At 42.3% G+C, this 18489-nt stretch overlaps 1 long non-coding RNA gene across 1 annotated transcript in view; it reads left to right on the top strand.

The window, feature by feature from the left end:
- The first annotated feature begins 14572 nt into the window (after positions 1-14572).
- The window catches only part of LOC109303558, a 184343-nt gene continuing 180426 nt past the window's right edge, over positions 14573-18489 (top strand). Inside the window, exon 1 of the long non-coding RNA XR_002099157.1 lies at positions 14573-15494. This is a non-coding gene — a long non-coding RNA (uncharacterized LOC109303558). The remainder of the gene's footprint in view (positions 15495-18489) is intronic.

Raw genomic sequence — 18489 nt, 5'->3', positions numbered from 1 at the left:
GCCAGATGTGGAGAGGACTCCAGTATGAGACAGATTATGTCTAAAAGGAAAACACAAATGGCTGTGGCCAGTATACTGTGCTGCTTTTATTTCCTGCAATAATGACATGAAAGAGCCAGTTGTATAAAGGTATTTCCAAGGCTTGGTCTCTCTCTTTGTTTTGACTGCCAGTAGGAATTCCCATTTGGGAGAAGGTTTTCTATGATGTGGATAGGACTATCATCTGGTAGGAATGGGGTTGAGTCCACCAACTCATTTCACACGGGCCACTGAACAGGCGGTCATTAGAGGGAAACAACGTTGTCTACCATCATGGGTTGGCTCAAACCACTGTCCAGGAGACTAAATTATTTGCTTTTCTTTCGTTGTTTACTCCTTCACCCAACTGCCCCATCCACTGTTTTCTGGATTTAATTAGTCACACCACATGTTTGTGGCTGAGTGGCTATTTATAAAATGTGTGCCTTTGTTAAAGCAAGGAAATGGCACTAAAAAAAAAATGAGTATAGAAATAGTCCACGAGGAGTCTTTTTTACCTAAACATCTTTGATTACGTTAAATGCTGGGTTTCCTTTCATTTTAATTTTCAATACCTAACCACACTTGCATGTATCTGCTAAGTCTGAGTGAATGATTTGTGAGAAGCAATTTATTCATGATACTTGGCCGTCTTTGAGAATCAATGAGGATGGATTTTCTGTTCAGTCATTCACTCTTTGGAAGCTGGTCACCTAAGGAACACAAAATTGATTCTTTTTCTTAATTGGATATAGCTTTAATTTTTAAATGGAAAGCAGTGCATTCTCTTGGTTATGCACAAATATGCGGTTTATGACTGGTGCTGGGTATGTATAAATTGAACAGCAGCTCAGTATTTCTGTGAATAGAAAACTGTTGTCTTCATGCTCCTGGGAAGACAAGCATAGAGGGATGTCAATGAAACCAGTCTGATTCACAAAGTAGAATTCACAAAGATGTTTTCAAATAACATTTTCTCATTATTTCTAGAAATTCAGAAGGCCTTACACACTATAAAATAGAATGGATTTCATGAGACAGGAACAACTTAAAAGCATAGTAGCTCTGGTGGAAAAATGAATAATTTCCATTTATGGTTTAAATTTCACAGTTTGCCAGGCGAATAGTTAAATCAACATTTAATTCATCTTTTTACATGACTAGGAGTATAAAGGAAGAACCATTAGACAAATTACTTGGTCCACAGGGTAGAATTCCCCAGCATGCCTAGGAAATCCAGCATATCAGTATTAATGGTGAGAGTCGGTTTAATTTATAGTTTTTATAATCTTTGTCACACGGTGCTTCAATCCAGCACAAAAAGAATCCATTACCATCCTGAAATATGGCAATCTGAATTCTGTTTCACAGCAGTTGACTAGAATTCAACAGCTGTTTGTTACGTGTGAAGTGTGTCACATTGATAGTCCTGACCAAGTGCAGTACCAGCAGAAGCAGGTCAAGCTTTCTACCGTTGCTGCACCTCAGCCTTTGAGCTGGCACTAAGAGAGGAATGCTGTGATTTAGTTTGGTCCCTGGCATTGATGACAACCTTGCCTACCAGTGGCAGTTGTGATGTATTCATCAGTCCACTAGGAATTGGCATCGTGTAGACCATCCCACTTCCCTATCAGATGGGGATGATTTTTTAAATTACCACTATCATTTTTTAAATAGCCAGGGCAGGAATCAAACTATTGACCAGGACAGGAGAGGTTAGCAAACTGGGGTATGTTAGCACAATATCTTAAAATGCAAGATCCTGATATTTTGAGTAGGCTGAGCAGTGGATAGTATTACTAGAAAACATCAGTCAGGTCTAAAAATGTGCAGAGCATCGGGGATCTTTTTGAGACATTAACATGATTAATTCTGACATTTTACCAAATTTTGATTTTTCCATCCAGCCCTTGACATTGATCAGATTGAAGGGCTCCTCTAGATGAGATGTTCAGTTAAAGGTGCAATAGGATATAATATGTGATCCACACAATCATGCCTTCTGCCATGCCACACACGTATGACAGCAGGTGTGATTGGGGGATCTAGCATGAGATCCTATTGCCCCTTATTGCTGGTGTCAGGAGAAACCAAGACTGCAATCCCAGGCTCCCACTGCATAGATGAGAGTCCTGTCAGCTGGCATGGCTCCTATCTGCAGCAGCATCCCATGGATCAGAGATTCATTAGTTGGCAAGACTCCCACCCATGGCAGCATCCCACATCCTGCCACAGATGGGAGTCCTGTCAGCTGATGCGACTCTGGATCCACGGCAGCCCATTGGATGGTGCCAGGGCTGAGAGTCCTCTTAGCTGCAGTCTCCCAGCCTTGGTGGCACATGGTGCACCCGTATGGCTGGAATCCCCACCAGCTAACAGGGATCCTAGCTGCAGGGAGCATACCTAGCTACATATGCAAATTTAACACTAGATAAAAACCAGCTATAAAGCTAGTACACATCTTCCAGCTCTAACTTTATAGCTGGATAAAACTTTTCTTTTTATGGCGTGATAGTTTGCACATGTAGCCAATCTAAATTTAGTTGCACAATTAACCTAGTAATATATAATGTATAAAGGGGGCCTAAAATTCCTCAGCTTCTTCCTTTAGTTCATGTTCAGCTTCTGGGAGCCTCACGTTTATCTTCTTGCTGTAATGTATTGAAGGGTACTTTCTGCTTCTTGGGCTTGCTGGCACAGACCTTACTTTGTATTGTGCTATCAGAGCCACTGACTTGATTATCAAAGGAAGGAGCAGCTCTAAGTTTACAAAATGGGGTTTTCAGCAAGTAAACATTTACTGGCCTGTTCTTCTGTAACTAACACATTTGAGTCATTCTGCTGCTCACAAGGATTTCATCATCTCTACTAGTGTTTGACATTTAACAGTTTGGTTGAATTTGCCCTAAGGAGAAGGGGGAAAAAAAGCAATGAAAACAGATTTTCTTACTAAATAAAAATGTCACTTTAACTGGAATAAGCCTTTGCCAAGACCCAGAAACCACTGTTTCCTATTTCTCAGGAAGGGCAAGAGAGAGAGATTGTATAGATTTGGTGGTAAAGGAAAAAAGATCAACTTTTGCCCTGACTGTACTTGATGGAACCGCAGTCATGTACCAGGGCCCCATTGTGCTAGATATTGTACAAACATAGGGTGAAAAGATAATGTTTACCTCTGTGTGTATTCAGTTTAGCGTATTTCTTTCTGACCTGTATTTCTTTGGATTATAATACATTTTTCAGAGTGGCATTATAGTCTGTTCTACAAAGGTTTTTATCTCACTTTATCACTATACTATCTGAGTACTATCCATTAGGGTGTAGAACACAGCATCTAAAATAGGTTAGTTTTGAATAAGATCCAAATGCCATAGATTTACCTGTAGCTAATCAAGTTTAGGCTAACTAGTATCATTTGCCAATAGACTTCAAGAAGAACAAGTACTTTTTTTGTTGTTTTTTGTTTTGGATCATGAATTTTTTTGTTGCTTTTTATTATCTAGTAAATGCAGGGCAAGTTGATTTCAGAGTAGCAGTTAAATTTTCACGACTATTTTGTAAGGTGGGTTTATTATCAGATCTGGGGTTTATGGCCTCCTTTTGCAGAGAGAAGGCTCCATATCCTCGCAGCTCCTTCTCATCTCTTCTGTAATCCTGTGCCCTGTTTGTAGTTGCCTACCACCAGCAGGAACACACCGTCCTCCACTGTATGTTTGGTATGGTTTTAAAGCACTTCTGTGGTCTATCAAGTGCTCTTTTTTTTGCTGCTGTTAAAACAGGAGAAAGATATTATGTGTGTGAACATGTCTACACTGTCTCCAAGCTATGCCCAGGAAGGCAATGTCTTGCCCATAACTGTGCAAATCCCAGAAGTGAGGCAATGTAGTCAGCACAGAATGGCGCTAAACTCACACCAGTATTTTAAAGTTTAGTTTGAACTGCCTAACTATGACTTGGGATCTGTTTGTACAAACATTCACTTATTGCAGGGAGGAGGCATGGGCAACTGGAAGGAAGTCAGTCAGTGGGAGGGTCTGGGGGGCTGTTGGCATGTCCCTAGGGTGGTTGGTGAGTCCAAAGGGAATGTCTGGCAGGTTTGCAGCAGGGCTTGATGGGCCCATTGGGGTGGAGTGGAGTGCCCGGTCCAGGGGAGAGGCAGTTGGGCAGGGTGCGGGAGAGGCGGGGTGTATGGAGAGAGTAAAAATAGCCTCATCAGAGTTGGGGGTAAAAACAGCAAAGCCTCACACTGTGGTGAGTGGTTAGGCTTTCCCAGCCCTGGGGCTGTCCTGTGACCGTGTGCAAACTTCACTAGGGCTGGTTAATACTTGCTAGATTGGGCTAACCTTCTGCCAATCTAATGTTAGTTCACCACTAACATGAATGAATTTTTGATAGGGCCTGCCTTTGTCTTGTGAATGCTTACACACTGGGGCATTTATGTTGCCTTAACCTTTTTTAGGGTGATCTAAATATAACACTTCTACATACCCTACGAATGGTATTGGAAATGTTCTCTGGGTCCCTGTATGGCAGCTGTATTCTCTCATTTTGGGGGCTGAGCATGTGCTGAACAGGTACAAGTGGGTAGTGCATGCTTCACAGTGCACATGTAAACATAGTAGAGACATGTCTTGTATTACTACATCAAGCTCATCTGAGGCACTGAAAAAAGCAACAGCAGTCAGTTCTATCGTGTTACCATTAGTGGGTTAAAGGAGGAAGACAGGAGAGCTAGTTAAAAATTGTCCATTAATGTTAGTTTTGTTGGAAAACTGTGCTTTCAATTAAATAATATTTATCATAATTTTTGGTAGACAGCATCTGTTTTCAGTGAAGAAAACCTGAAAGCCACAACATTTGAATTTTTTTCCCCATATTTTAGCTCTTTAACAGAAAGAAAATATAGATGAAAACAAGTTTTGCTTGCTTGTTTGCTTTTCAGTGATATTTTCCATTGGGGGGCAGAAACCCACAGCATTTTCTGACCAGTTCTAGATGAGAAACAAGATTACATTCTTAGAATGGTAGAAACATGGGGCTTGAGTCAGCCACGGATTTTGCTTTTTTCTTCCCCTCCCTGCCCTCCCCCACACAATCTACATTAGCAATACAAGTTCTTGCTAATTTTTGAGCAAATGTGGATACTAACTTAATTTAGTGATTTGTTTATTGATCTTAAGGGGAAGGAGTAACATCCTGACAGGAAGTATAAGATGGCAGTGAGCCAATATGCCTTAAAGAACGACATTATCTGGAAATAGAGAGACGGACAGAGACAAGGGAGAGTTTTCCCATGTATTTTCCATCAGGAGCTTGAGTTTAACAAATTTTAGCAATACCACCACCTACAGGAATTGAGCAAGAAGAAAAATGGGGCCCCACTCAGGCTAAAATAATTCAAGGTTTTTCTAATGTCGTGTGACATTTTTGTTCCCTCTGAGGGTAGCCTGCTTCTTGCTAAGCTTCTCTGAATGAGCCATTCTGAAAGGGAAAATCCTTAGCTACCTCAACTGCCTTCAGAGCAGGGTTTTTGCTTCATTAATCAAGTTTCTTGAACCCATGTAGATAACTACATGGTTGAATTAGGGATGCCCCTGTTGGGCTAAAGCTGGATCTTTGCCCCAGTGCACTGAAGGGTTTACTTTTGATCTCCAGCTTTTCAGTCTGAGCATGTTCTATATGTACTAAACATCACAAACTTTTTATAGGCAGATGCTGTTGGGACCAGGAGGCTTCTGGGCCCAGTTCAATAATACCAGTGCTTGGCAAGAGACCGATGTATGTATTCATATCTTCACATGAATGTGGTTTGGGCAAATACACAAATATTAATACAAACATCGGAGACATTATTATTTTCACTATTACAGTATTTGCATTCTTTGCACAAATGATGTATTACGTATCTTATCATTTTTTACTAAAATACAATTAACACTGGCAGAAATACAAGGAAACAAGATGTGAGAGAATGCAGTTAATGGGATGAAAGCAGACAGTTGACAAATTGCTTGCTAACATACTTCTCAGATGTTGTGAATTTTGAGAGACTCATTTAAGCCTCAAAACTAACCACCTTCCCACACATATTGAATAACCTTGCTTTCATTGCTTGAAATTATTTATGTCGGAAAAAGAAATGGAAAGGTGTCTATACAAATTATTTACACTGGAGGAATGGCTTCTTAAGCTTCCTGCATGAACAATATTTTTAAGTCCTCCTTTTTGGGCATTCATGATTTGAGAGGAAGAGTTGAGGAGTGTTAGAACATAATGGGGACTCTGGTTTTGGGCCAGCAAAGCATTTGAACTCGGGCTTAAGCCCTATTGACTTCAATTGGACTTAGCATGGGCTCAGATACCCTTTCTGTATTAGGGCTAGAGTGCTTGGCACCTATACTGTGCAGTATTCAACTATAGCAGTAACTATCAAGGAATAAATAAACTAATATTGTCTTATTGCAAGGGCTCTTAATGACAGGCCATTATGTGATGACTTCTCTGTGTGGACTACAACACTCTACGAAGTGGAAAAGGTCAGACTTCCTCCTCTGTATATTAATTTCCTCTCCAGGCTGTAGAAGGCCTAAGGTTTTGAGGTGCCACTGCTAAGCTGTTCTCTAAATCCATGTCTATACATTTCAAGAGTTGGTTAAGCAACAAACCGGGGAGCTTCATTCTTGCTTATACAGGAGTTGGAGGATGGTGAATTGCACAGCTGCCCTATTGCAGTAACACTGGTTGGAGACATATGGGACATATTCACACATTTAACTCCAAGCATTTAGCCTAAGATGGCACAGGATATCATTCAGGTGGCAGTGATGGGAAGTGAATCTCCCATCACGAGCCTGCAGAACTAGCTGTAGTGTTCAGCAGCACTTTCCAGGTGGCTGGGCAATTTTCAGTAATGAGACTGTTGGAAAGAACATTCTCAATTTAGCAGAAGAAAGTAAAAGTTACAGGCACCCAGGGAAGTGCTATGGGGAAGGAAGATAATCATTTTCGATGCCCCCTTCAAAGCACAGCTGCTACTCTCCAGCAGTTCTTCATGATCAGCTGTGCTGATTTCCAGCGTGTTTTCTAGCTGCAAAGACTAAATCACAAGGACGGTTAAGTGCCTGTTTCAACCTTCTTAAAAACAACAACAGGTGAATTGTGAAAGCAGTAAAAGCTGTTTGTGAGGCCAAAATGTAGGGTAGGTAGATAGCAGGACTCAAGAGGAATTGTGAGATTGAGCAAAGATAGATGGAGAGGAAGTCATAATGCCATAGAACAGAGAAATAAAAGTACCCTGCTTCAACATTGTTCAGCAATGTTTTCTATCAGACCTAAGAAGAATATTGAGGCTGACTGTGCTATTTATCCACAATAGAATTTAAAGGCACCGTTTTCCACCATAACTATTGTGGATCTCAGAAAGCCACATCTAACTAAGAAGTTCTAACCATGTTTTCCAGGTAAAACATAGCTATTGGCATGACAGGCAAAGAATTCTCAGGAGACTTTCCTACAAAACCAAAGAGGAAATGTTAGGGAAAGATTGCTTTATTAGAATTTTGGACCAAAAAACCTAATACACACTTAATACTACAGAGCCAGACATTCAATAAGTCAAACAATTCATGGCTATTCTAGTGTCCCTCGAGTATTTAGCTTGATTACTTTCACAATTTCTTCTATGTTAAAAGTCTCAAAGCATTTAAGCCTGTTAGACTGGTCAGTGTCAGAACTAATCCATTTAGATCCCCTCAAAATATTTTGCAGGTCATGGAAGCTTGGCTTAATACAACATGAACCTAAAAGTGCCAGCTGAAAAAAAGTCACCAGTTTGTGTTTAATTATTTTGAAAGTCAGATGTTTGCAATAGCAGACCAATAATGGTTTTCATGTTTCAAAGTCATTATGACTATTTAGTATTTTGAGAATAAATTCTACTTCTCCATTTTTGCCACAGTGAAAAAACAAAGACACCTAATGCATTAAAATAATTACTCATCTCAGGCATTCAGTCGCACAGAATACCAGTGCTTCCCCCACATCGCACTTTTGGCATTATCACAATTAGCAACTGTTTTCCATTCTGCATTTTTGCAAGCAGTTGGCACAAGTAATTTCTACATTCAGTGTACAGGAAAAAAGCAGAAATATTCCGAGCACCTTTGTGGCTAAGAGCAATATAAGAACCTGTAAAAAGTTAGGCATATGTATAATTTTGCTGGCATAAGTTTATACTTGTGCTTTGAAACTGACAACTCACCTAAGTAAAGTTATTCATATGGTTAAGGGCTGAGTAGACAGGGGAAACTGCTTCTTTTCCATCGTATGTTAAATACATTAATTGAAAATGCTGGACAACACTTTAGGCTTTGTACATTAAAAAAAGACAGATCCCTCACTACCTTTCTTTATGCAGAACATTTGTTCAGATTACAACGTGCAGTTATTGGAATGTATGGTTTCACTGAGATGCTTTGATTTAAAAAAAATACAAAGCTCCCAAACAACCCTCTCCCAACTTCTCCCCAGACCCTACCGTTGTACATAATTTAGTTTAACTGAAACAAAAATGAATGATAAGCAATCGTAAGGCCTCACCTTACACTGTGAGCCACACAAATGTTGGTTGGTATTAGTGCTAGCTCAGGTTTGGAGCAGTCACACTGCAGACCAGCAGGGGCCTGAAGGTTTGAAAGGTAAGAATCCCACCCCCTCCAATTCCTGGCTTCCCTCCCTTGCCCCCCAGGGCTCCCCCTGGCCTTCCTCATCCTAGAGACTTCTCCCATCTCTTGGGGTTTCCCCATGTCTCCCCTCCTTCCACTTGTGCCTGCCTCTGCTGTCTGTCCCAGGAGAGCAGGAAGAAAAGGGTTAGCCTGCTTGTCCAGCTTTTATTGCTCTTCTCTGGGATAATCCCACCCAAGAGAAGGGGTTTACCCTTCTTTACCTGATTTCAGTAGAACTCTAAGTAGATATCAAGGTCTGCACAACTGGATCAAGGTCTTGGTTCATGCTGAAAAGGTCTATTACTTTAATCTTAAGATATACTTTTGCTGCTAGTGCCAGCTGAAGGCTAGCTGGTAGCTCAACAAGCCGACTTTATTCAGTTCCGGCAAGGACTTAATAAAGATATGTCTGGATTTAAATATTCTGGAGTGCTGAGAAAAATACCACTGACTCCATAATTACATATGACTAAACTATTGGGTTTTTTTCCTCTAAAAATGTATAAATATCATGTATATTCTGTTCCCGGAACCGTGGGCTTGACCGTGACCTCATTCCTAGCAGCTTCATACCATTATGATTCCCCTGACTTCAGAAAAGTTGCACGAGACTGGGATCAGAATTAGGCAGTACGGGTGAGATTAAATGGTAGACAGGCTAACCATATGCTATTTTTAAATAATGGGTACTTACACTGCTTTCTGTGATGCTGCGTGCAATGATTAGTAGGTTCTTTAGCCCTGTTTATCTGACATAAAGGGTGTAGAGACTTAATTAAAGCTTGGTTTGAAATAGCTTTAGTTCATTTGTTCTTCATTACTGCAGTTCATAAAAAACTTAATTTACCCATTGAACCTGTTCTTTCACTTTATTTTAAGGATGGCTTTGGTTTAATTTTAATTTTAATTTCAATTATGGATCTGATACAAGTTGCGTATGACCTTGAAATTTAACTGCAGGCTGCTTTTGCATTGCTATGGTAGAGGAGGCTTTGAACTGAATTGTTGTATTTTCTCTGGTCTTCTCTTAATTGTCTTTAGTTCTAAACATGCCATGTCTGATTTTTAAACCTAAATGTTTACAAATCATTACAGCAAATGATACAACGAACACAGCAAATGTAGCCCAATAATTCTGGTTGAAACCTTTCAAAACAATTTGTCCTTGGGAAGAAAACTGGGAAGAAATTCATTCGACTCTACATAGCCCATATGAAGTCACCTCACAGGAGCAAGATGGCTGTGATTTGGTCCCCAGCACAAAAATTTTTAGCCCAAATGGTGAAATTTATGAGAGATTGAAAACATGGACCCAAGATGGAAACAGTCACAGGGGTTTAACTATCATTTTCATACTGTCTTCCGTTACATTGGTAGAATTTATGTAGCATTTCTTGTATTCAAATCGCTCTACAAATGTTAATTAACCCTGAGTGCTTCCATCCTGGGCTGCCCAGCTGGTGGGCCACAGGCTGCATGTGGATGGTGAGAGGTTAATCTACAGCCCCTGCCCAATCTGCTGCTCCCCTCATTGCCCCAGCTGTTGCTGTTGCTGGGGTCTCCAGACCTCTTGCATCATCTGGATTTCACTTTCCGCCTGCACCTGAAGGGGCAGAGCAAGGTAGGGTGGCATGGCTCAATATAGCCTGCAGTGCTAGGGGAGCTGATAGCCAAGGGGGGGCAGACAGTTCTGCCCACCTGTCTGCATGGTATGGGGTGGAGGCTCAACCTGCATGCACTGTATAGTGGTTGGTTGGGAGCCACCTGCCTTTGCAGTGTGGGGGTACCTTGCAGCTGGGGAGGGGGGCAGTGGGTGTGGCTCTGTTGGTCTGGCCCCCCAGCTACTAAGAAACTGGACAGCCCTGAATTAACTCATCATAATGCAGACTAGCTGTTCTCTTGCTGTTGAGGGATTAGGTTGTTTCCAGGCCTAGTTTAGCTGTGCAGTTTCCAACAACTGCCACATGAAAGCTATTGCAGTCTCTTTTTCTGGCTCCTGGGATGAGTGTCGGGGCTTGGAAATGGCTGTATCCATCTGTGAGAGCAATTGGGAAAGAACTAGGTGGTGGGTGGGGCCACAGAGATAAACTGAGCCATTTTCTGTGCTACTGTAAATTACTTCTCCTTAGAGGCATGCTGAAAGGAATGATCTAATTCTAGGATTGGTTGAAAATTTTCTAGTAGAAATTTTTTTTACTAGGAAATGCTGAGGCATCAAACTGAAACTTTCTGACATGGATGTGTATTGATTTGTGATGAAACTTTATTTTAAACTTGTCAAAATGCTTTTGATTTTATTAACATGCTTGATTGAAATTAAATGTTCTGATTTTTTTTTAAATTTCAAAACTACCTTTCACATTGAAATTTTTTTCACATTAAACATTATCATTTTAAATAAGGAGTAGGTTGAAATCGGAACAGAACTTTACAAATTTATTGAAACAATATTTTTGTTGGCCTGAGATGAAGTACCCTGCTCTTCCCCCCCCCGCCCCCCCAAAAAAATCCATTTGGTGGGAAACTACAGAATTTCTTGAGTTTCATTCCAGTATAGAACTGATGTAGAATGGGAAATAAATTCTGTCTGTTTTCAAATTAATTCTTTCCTGATCTGCCTCATGGCTGGTTCAGTTATGTGCAGAGCTATGACTGAAAGCCACAATCTCACCATTTTACATTTTCCATCTTTTACATGTTTGCTAAAACATAATGGTGAGGGTCTTGTAAACTCGTGCTTATGCTAAAGAAATCTGTTTTACATAAACATTTAAACTTCCCATGGGATTATTTTTTCTTTTCAAAGAATCATAGGAAATTAGGGTTGGAAAGGACGCTAGGAGGTCATCTAGTCCAAGCCCGTGCTCAAAGCAGGACCATCTCCAACTAGATCATTCCAGCCAGGGCCTTGTCAAGCCATGCCTGAAAAACCTCCACGGATAGAGATTCCACCTCCTATCTAGATGGCAAAGGCGACCCGAGCCAGGTGCTGGGCCCCGCCCCCAGACATGAGGAAGCCGGCAGCAGATTTGGCAGTGAGGTTGCCAAGTGGCCAGAGGTGGTGGATTCGGCAGTGGGGTGGTGGGTGTTGAGTGGCTGGATGTGAAGCCAGCAGCAGCGTGGAGTCACCGTGGCCACTCTGCCTGGCTCCACAGGGTCCCCCCAAAGTGTGGAGCCCAGGGCGGTCACACCAATTTGTGCACGCCCCCCCACTGCTTCCTCCAAGGATGGCCCTGCTAGGTGGAATCCATTCCAGTGTTTTACTACTCTCCTAGTGAGAGAGTTTTTCCCAATATCCAACCTAAACTTCCCTTGTTACAACTTGAGACCATTGCTCCTTGATCTGCCACCTGCCACCACTGAGAAAAGCACTAAATCTAGGTCCAGACTGTCATCTATCATTTTTATCTACTATTTCTTTTCTCTTCCCAGTGCTGGTTCCTATATTTTCAGGCTTGGCAGGTTGAAAAGAGCATTATTGTTCAAAATGTAAGCAAAATAAGAAACACTCAAGACAGGAGGCTGTAATGAATTAGGGGGTATTATAACTGAATTTGGCAAAAGAAAAATTGAAAAAAGACTTGGTCAAAATTTTCTTCATTTTTAATTAAAAAACAATGTTTGGTTAAATAAATCACAATTATGGAAGAAAAAAAATTCTAAGGATGGTAAGTATTTAGTCTTTTCTTCAAAAAGATAGGGGAACGTTCTATTTTTCTCTCAATCCTTATTCCCAGCTGGTATAAAATGGATGCATTATATAGATATGGATATAGATGTTTAGTGTGTGAAAGAGAAGGGGTGGGGGAGAGATTCAAAACTTAATATTAAAATCCTAGTGTGTGTGAATGTGAATGTAACAAAAACACTTTGTTTTGAAAATTCAGTGAGAACCAATTCAACCACCTAAAAGTGACTAGCAGCTACTAGTGAACTGCAAAATTGTATTGCTGTTTTGTTTTTTTTTCCAGTCAGGTTTGAGGACACAGTAGAAACTGATGTTTTTTGGTGTAAGCTATGAGGAAAATTGTGGCTTTATCAAAAAGAGTGGTTTCACCCAAGTTCTGTTTCAGGTTTTGAAACTTAGGAGTGAAGCCCACATGACATGATGCAGATGCACTCAGCACATATACGGACAAAAATAGCTAGGAGAGAGATGTTCAGTTTCTTTTCTAGAAAAGGGTAGAAACATATGGGAGGTAATGTTTTCAGGGGAACATGTCTTTTCTCAATTCAGTGTATTTAACATCAGACCAGGAAAATACCACATGTGGGAAATTACCTGAATAAGTTAAAGCAACTGTAACTAAGAGGAAGCTTGACTTCTTTGAACTTTAGGTCAAGGATTTTCTTCATACTGGAGATAGTGTGAAAAGGGCAAGTGAAAAGTAATAAGCAGCAGATCTTTAAAGTTTCCATAGAGAGAAATTCTTCCAGACAGCTCCTTGGCAATAATGACTCCATTCCTCTGGTTTTCTGGCCTAGTTATAGGGCATCCACGAAAGATTTCTTTGTATTATACAGGGACATGACGGAAAGATACTGAAAGGAAACTGACAGCTGTGGGTGCCGTCACGTAGGGTAGACTGGGGTTGAGCTGAAATGTTTAAAATTTAACTGATGGGATATTGTCCAGTCTATTCATGGTTCTTTCTCTTGATTAATTGTTTTATTAGTCATTGAGAGCTAACTTTTGTAATGAGAAGCCTTGCATCCAGGGACAGAAGCAACCGTGGTATGCAGAGTTGCCATAAATTCATATGCAAATTGGTATCTAAGGGTGCCACGAATTGGTTAGTCCCCTGAGTAGCTGTTTCCCAGTTGGTCACAATGTGTTCCAACTGTATTATAGCATCTTGGTATTAACTTGTGATGCACACTTACCTAGAACTTTGTCCTGCATGGTACCATGTATGCTTGTGACCAGCAGAAATTTAAGCACAGACCAGCATATGCTTAAAACATGTAAGAAGTCCCTCTAACATCACTGGGAAGGGCTTGGGACTCAGCTCCTAGTGAGACTGAGCCTTTTATGAACAATATACAGTGGTAGGAACAGTGCATGTAATGCATGTGCCAAACAGAAATTCCTGCTCACTGCTTTGTGCTCCCTGCTCATTCTGCTGCTCTGCTTTCTGTTCCTTAACCTTTCTTTCACTGTGCTCCCTGCGCTCTTTCTGATCTGCCAAGCACCACACATGGAAACTGCCTGTGCTACTTGTGTCGTTCATACCACAGTTTGGTCACACTTGTTGCTAAGAGTCTGCTAAACATTTGGCTTTTATGCAAGTTTTGGGCCAAGAATCTTTTCTACATGTCCCATCCTTCTGGACCCCTACTGTTTAATTGAATTGTTCTCCTTCCATGTGTGGCAGCTTTCTACTCAGGGGTGTGAGATGTGCATTTGTCTCTCCAGCTGAGGGAGGGACTGAGGAAGGGACTATAGTGAGACTTGGTGGCGGGCTAACAGCCCATGAGCTATGTGAGGGAGGGCAGCAGAGGCAGAATGTGTAGCTGCAAAGAAAAAGAATTTAAGACCATAGCATTTCTAGACATCCTGTGCAGTGCTGTAATAAGATGCATCTTTTTGTCTGAAGCATTAGGCAAGCACACTGTGCAAATATCTAGGCATAAACAATTATTAATACTAATGCACTCTAACTACCAAATGCGGTATTTAATATTTATAACTGCAAACTGGCAACAGTGTTACATGTAAATTAGGGGTTGACCATGGCAGTCCATGTTAGTTAATGGTGAATACCAATGAGGTCTAATGCATGCAAATTAAACAAATCTTCCTAAAATTATTCTTAACATTCTTCCAAGCTTTTCCTTTTCATTCCCTTCCAGCTGCCAGATGGAGGGGTGCTGATCCTTCTCCAGTACAAGTAACGTGCTGTTCATGCTTTATTTTGCACCTAGAAAATGATGAACATGAACAAGCGCTTGCTCAAGCAGAAGGGTGAGGGGGAAAGGTAGCAGGATGGCAAAGAAGTGGAGCTAGAACCATGCGGGAAGTGTTTGACCCAGTTCATTTGCTAACTCTTACAGGAAATCTGAGCCAGTCAGGATGCAAGGTGCCAACAAGAAAGTAATGGAAATACAGTCAGAGAATTCTCATAGGGAAAGGAAAAGAACTGTTATTGCTTTTCATAACCTTTAGCAATTCAGCAAAGCTTGGGGTAATTTCTGTTAGGAGAAGGAATTCATGTTGAAGTCAGACATCTCTTTAGGTTCTGTCCTATTTAAGGAACATATAAAATTCCATTTTCCTGATCACCATGTGAAGCAAACAGCAGCATATTGCAAGAGAAGGAGGGGTTGAGGAGGTGACGCATTGTGCCATGGCATAACCCAAATGCATCCTTGAAGTTTTGCTCGGGCCAATATTCCCAGTGCCTGTTTTTTGACTCTGCAGTTTTCTGTTGCTTCCTATTTCTCTGATGTTTTCCCCCTTTCTCTCTGTCTTTGTCTATATCTGGGGGAGGAGGGTGGTCCTCATTGCTTCAGATAACTTGTTGCATAAAGGAGATTAATGACTTCTTACTGTTATTTTAAATGAAGGGTATTGGTTATGCCCACATGGATCAGTGAAGTTTTCCCTCCGTCCGTAACCAATTGCTTTGTTTTGTCTCTGATGGTATGACAATGAAGACAGCACAAATGAGATCAGCCCATCCACAGCAAGCAGGTGCAGTGCACATAGGAAAATGGGGATTGCAGCAAAATCAACAGAGACAAAATACAGAGGTACTGGGGAGGTTTCCAGGACTTGGCAGATTCTCTGTCTGATTCCCTTTGCAGAGGGATCCCTGAGCTATTTCTATTCCTTCAGTGAAGGGATCAACATGCTGATCCTTCTCCTTTTTAGGACATGGGTCCTTTTTATCAAAGAAGGCCCACCGCAGAACTTGCTGGTCTTGCTCACTAGGAGAAAGGAAAGGTACAGATCTTCCCCATTCCCCAGCAAGCATTGCTGCTCTGCTTGCAACTCCCATCTATCCTGGGAACTGGGATGAATAAAAAAACTAGGACTTTGGACACTCATTAAAAGGATGTCTCATGGTGGTGAGGAGGAGGAGGCGAGGGAAGGAGCCTCCCATGGGTTGCAGGGGTTAGGACAGGCCTGAGTGTGGAGTGGCAGCTGTGTAGCCTCTGCTACTGATGTGCAGGATGTGAGAAAAGTCCTGAGGGGCCTTGGTGCCCTCCTGTCTGTAGTGACTGGGTGCAGGGAACAGAGATATTCTTTCATTCCTTCTGAATCTACCAGCTGTGCTCTACATGAGCAGCAGCTCACATTGTCAAGGTGATATTGTTAAAAGTGGCACAAATAGCAGTTTAAGTCTTGATAACTTCCTCCTCCCCCTGTAAGAATCAAGCACCGACTGCCGTCTACAAGACCTTCCGTTACTATTGATCTGTTCAAGTTGGCTTTGAATCAGACCATCAAAGGAAGAGTGGACAAAAGCACAGGTCTCATTTCTTCATGCGGAGAATTTTTTTTTTTTTTTTTTGCTGAGGAAAATACAAAACATTAAGAATCTAGCTGGAGCGTTGTAAGGTTTGCTCTTTTTGAACATGTGGTATTTGCACAGTAGACAATTGGCTCGGCTGTGGAAAAGGTCCCTGCCTTTCATGAAGGCAGCTTTCATTTCTATTTTGAGGCTCTATTGTGCCTTTGAGGCTCTGGGGTGTGCTGGAGGTTGCAGTAGAACAGCACCACCACAGCAGGAGCTCGGTGAGCCACTGAGTCTTGTAGAAACTTTGGTCTCCCTCAGGAGATGAGGCTGGGGTTCATCCATCCCTTGTGACAATGCACATGGCATTAACCATTTCCAGGCTTTTACAGAGGAGCGTAAACAGCAGGATGTATTGCTCGGTGCTGAATGACTAGTTCTCCTGTACAGATCCTCAGCTAAATCCTTGGGCCACCAAGGGCTGAGGGTGAGGGGGGAAAGATGGCTTTCAACCACTTGTCCAGTCTTGTGTTCCTGGGACAGACCTGAGGTTAAATTGGCCCCAGGTTTAATTTAAGAACTACCTGTCTCTATAATGCCAGCTGGAATAAGATTTTAAAGGCTGCTGCACTAGTAGGGATTTCTGGAAAGCTTCATGCCATTAATACTCTGCTTTCTGCCCCAGCCTACCAAGACATGCTGAGGGCCCAAATCTGTACAGCTGTACAACCTGTAGTTCTTTGAGGCCAATTATGAAACCTTAAATCAATCAAGCAAAACTGCTATTGAAATTAGGGGAAATTTCACTTGAATAAAAGGAGTAGACATTTGTGTGCATGGTCCCTGCCTCCATATTTGTATGATAAAGGAAAGCTTAAAAAGTGGATTTTGGGGGTGGGAATCAGAGGGAGACAGACACATATGAGTTTGTCCAGCCCTTAAAGCTTATTTGACATCTTGTCTTTTTACAGTCTTTGTGGCTATGTGGAAAACACCTCTTTTTTTCAAGGTCTTTTGAATCAGATTAATTAATAGTAGCTCCTAAGGTAAGGACTGGCAAGGACTCGGGATTCAACCAGTTGATTCCCATTGCCCTAATCTGGTTTCTGACCATTTCAATTAACATATCTCTGAAGTCTATTTAAACAAATAATAATTTTGGCTTGTTTTAAACATGTCACAAAGTCCTGAAGCCCTGGGAATCAACTGAGTTGATCGCCATGATCCTGCAGGCAGCAATAAAACGAAAGATAGGAGATCTTTCCTTTGTGGTTTTTCTTGCATCAAAGAGTCCCTCCTTGGCTGCTGCTGCCTGTCACTTTATAAAGTGACATGAACAGTGACAGATGGGCTTGTTCTATTTAAAAGTTTACATCAAACTTTGCTGACTGGAGACATGGGCACATATGTTACATTTTGTTATATTAAAGAGGTTGCTCAAGAGCTGCATTTTTAGGCACTGACCTCTCCATACTCAGTAAGGCTCCATCTACTTCCTGTTGTGGCAACAGAACACCATCCACAGTGGTGGGAGTGAGGAGCTCAAGTGGGTAGGGTGTAGGTGGGAGGGAGAGGACGAGGTGTGGGTACCCCCCCATATGCCCCATGGTGCACAGCCCCTGCTACTGGTGGCGGCAGCAGCAGCAGGAGGTGGGGGCCCTTGGGGCACTCATGGCCTGCTTAGGTGCTGTCGCCCGGTGGCATGCAGCTCTAGCCAGTGCTGCACATGGCAGTAAGAAGCACAGCCAGGCCAGCCCACCTCTATCGTGGGCTGTGCATGTGCAGCTCCCAGCACTTGCATGCCACCGAGGGAAGCCCTGCACACTGGAGCTGGCTACCTTCTCTACTGCCAGCTGCCATGTGCAGCTCCCAGGACACTGCTGGAAGTGGCAGGGAGCCCCACCCCCTGCTTCCATGGCAGCAGGGAATGGGAAAGGCAGCCAGCTGTGTTGCGCAGGGCTTCCTCTCAGTGGTGCGTGTGTGCCAGCAGCTGCCCATGCACCGTGGGGAGCCCTGCATGATAGTCAGGATGGCCTGGCTGTGCTCTCTGCTGCCATGTGCAGCACTGGCAGGAGCTGTGTGCTGCTGGGCAGCAATGCCTGCATGGGCCATGAGTCCCCCAGGAGCTACTTCCTGCTGCTGCTGGTAATGGGGGCTGTGCACCATGGTTGGGAGTGCATAGCAGGTCCCTATACCCACCCCACCTTCCCTCATACCCCACACACCCACATCCTGCCACCACAACCTTCCCACATATACACACATCCCTCAACATACCCTATATCCCC

The sequence above is a fragment of the Gavialis gangeticus genome, unplaced genomic scaffold (genome assembly GCF_001723915.1).
Source record: "Gavialis gangeticus isolate Ggan-Ray unplaced genomic scaffold, GavGan_comp1, whole genome shotgun sequence".
In the NCBI taxonomy this organism is placed as follows: domain Eukaryota; kingdom Metazoa; phylum Chordata; order Crocodylia; family Gavialidae; genus Gavialis; species Gavialis gangeticus.
Note: the sequence above shows the minus strand (reverse complement) of the source record. Positions and strands in the feature narration are given on the sequence as shown.